The following is a 2,907-nucleotide window of genomic DNA, read 5'->3' as shown; positions in this document are numbered from 1 at the left end:
TTATCACCATCCTCCATTTCTATAATATATGATTTCTCATCGTTCCTCGAGTGTTTAAAAAACATTCAACAATATATACTGGAAAGTAAATATCTCTTGAATCATTTAAGAAGCTCCCATGGCCATTACTATCCAATTCCATTACCATTTTTAACAAGTTCAAAATAATCAATGAATTCTAAAAGATGGAAGCTGACTCTGTGTGATTAACTCTTACGGACAGATTTTTTGACACTATTTTCTTTTAGTGTCTTCTAAGGGAGCTAATGTATTTCAAATAAAAACAAATCATATCCAATAAAAGAAACCATTGATTTGAGGCCAATGCTATAATAGCAATTAAAAGCTCCCTGCTAAGCATTTCCTGGTATAAACATTCACCAATTTTATGTCAATTCCAGCTCCAAAGCAAATTAGATTATATCTTCAACGGACAGGATTTAAATTTACTTCAAGAATAAAATTTGTTTTTTTACAAAGAGATTAACAGAATTTTGGCTGTCCCAAACAATCGGAGAGAGTAAAACCCGACAAAATGTCACTCTAACAATCAAATTAAGAGAACTGAATAAAAGCATGGTGGCCTTGGTGGGAGTGAAATAGATGAAATGAAACAGAGAATAGATGACTTAACCTTTGTTCTCTTGATAAAAAAAATTAATAATCTAACAAGAAATAATATACGGTTAAAAATAAACAGCCTTGAGTTCAAATCATAAGTATGATACAATCAAAAAGAGTCAAATTAGCAGCTAAAGATCAATTCAAGATTCAGATTTAGTTTCTTACATAAAACATAGAATTATCAACAGCATATGGTGGAACGCAAACTATAACTAAGAGACAAAGAAATGTCAGCGTATATCTTCTTATGTTCTATAGAATTATAGCTTCCAAAACATAAATGTACATAAGGCTTGAGCAGCGGTCTTTTTCCTCCTACCTGGTTCTGCCCAAAGAAACTTAACCACGCGCGCGAAGCCCGAGCGACTTCCGATCCAACAAGAGGAGAAGATGGAGAAGGAGGAATGGAAGAAGGCGAAGATTTCTTTTTCTTGGGAAGCCCTAGTGACTTCCGATCCGACATGAGAAGAAGAAGGCGAAGAAGCTCCCAAATAAATGGACGGGAGAGGAATTCGAAAAGGCGTAAAATCAGATGGTGCGGATTAAACTAAAACAACGGCAAGATCGCTTATGGCAGAATCAAATCACAGAATATAAGTTTCGGAGGAATTCCGCTTAATTTTCGGGCGGGTTTTGAAATGTATAAATTTGGATTAATTAGGCTTTCTTATAAGTTCTTGTAAGGTTCAGACCAGCCAACCGATTTAATGCAATGTAAGTAACTGATATATTAGTGATAAGGTTGCATAAATGCCCAATTTTTTTGTCAAGCTTATAAATATAACTCTAAATAATTATGTGAAGAAATAAAAAGAATTAAGAAGTATATTTGTGTATACATACTCAAGAATTTCAATTTTGTAGTGAAATTTTTTAAAATATTTTATATGATAATATGGCATATGCTCCTTTTAATTATATTAATTCAAATATGATCATTAAAGAAACACTTTCATCTTTTTTTAAATATTGTTTATCATTGTTTTCTTAAATTATATAGAAATTAGGTTGAACAACCGATGTTAATGTTAGTTAAAGCCCATGAGGCCGTCCATCCAAATATGAAACGTCTATCTTACCAAAACTATATTGGGCCTTCGCAAGGAACTTTTATTACGTCCTCTGACGGGACGTAGTTCTACGTTTGGTCAGAGGATTGTTACTCGGTTTTTGCTCGGTATTTGGTTGGTATTGCTAGGTATTTATTGGTAATAACGCGGTATACCGCTCTGTGAATATCAATACCGAGTAATCCCAAAAAATACCGAGTTTTTTGTAGAAAAAACTCAGTATTTTTTGGGATTGCTCGGTATTACTCGGTATTTTGTCTTCATATAATGGTATTTCTCGTTATTGTTGGTATTGCTCGGTATTTGCTCGTATTTCTCGTTTTGTGCCTGCGATCTTAGTGTCAGCCGAACGTAGCTCTATGTACGTTCACCGGACCAAATAAAAGTTCAAGATGTTTTATTAGGATTTATTTGGGATAGTTTTTTAATGCTTTTTAAAGTAGTTTTTTTGTAAAAAATTATTCTAAAAAGCTGTTGTAGAAAGCAGTAAGAAAGTTGTCCCAAATGAAGTCTTAGGCTTAATTTGGGACAACTTTCTTACTGCTTCGTAAACCGGCTTTTTAGTACCAAAAATATAATATTTATACTAGAAAGCCGCTTTAATAAGCAGGAAGAAAGTCGTCCCAAACAAAACCTTTGTTGCGTCCAGGAGTATTCGTGGCGGTAGAGAAATATAAAGTTTATCGTCTTAGCGTTGTACGAAAATTCGGCATGCAATCAGATAAGAGAAAGGGTCTAGCATTTATGAGACACCAAGATTTTTACGTGGAAAACCCCTGTAAAAGGGGGAAAAACCACGGGGCCTAGCCCAATTTGAATGAATCCACTAGTATTGCAGTCGATTACAAATGAGGCCCTTCCTTGGTGGAAGGTCTTAGCTTGATGTACATCTTAGGGAGTACATTACATGATGTAAATACAAAGAGCTACTATCGACATATTCGCTTTGTTAGAAGGATAGCAGTCGGCGTGCGACGTAGGTGAGGAGGACCGCAGTCAACTGGCGACGGAGGACTGTAGTCGGTGGGCGACGTAAGTCAGGAGGACCGTAGTCGGCGGGCGACGGAGGTCGGAAAGACTATAGTCGGCAGGCGACATAAGTCAGGAGGACCGTATTCAACGGGCGACGGATGTCGGAAAGACTGTAGTCGGCGGGCGACGTAAGTCAGGAGGACTGTAGTCGGCTGGCAACGGAGGTCGGAAGGACTGTAGT

The sequence above is a fragment of the Dendrobium catenatum genome, unplaced genomic scaffold (genome assembly GCF_001605985.2).
Source record: "Dendrobium catenatum unplaced genomic scaffold, ASM160598v2 fragScaff_scaffold_133, whole genome shotgun sequence".
Taxonomy (NCBI): Eukaryota; Viridiplantae; Streptophyta; class Magnoliopsida; order Asparagales; family Orchidaceae; genus Dendrobium; species Dendrobium catenatum.
Note: the sequence above shows the minus strand (reverse complement) of the source record.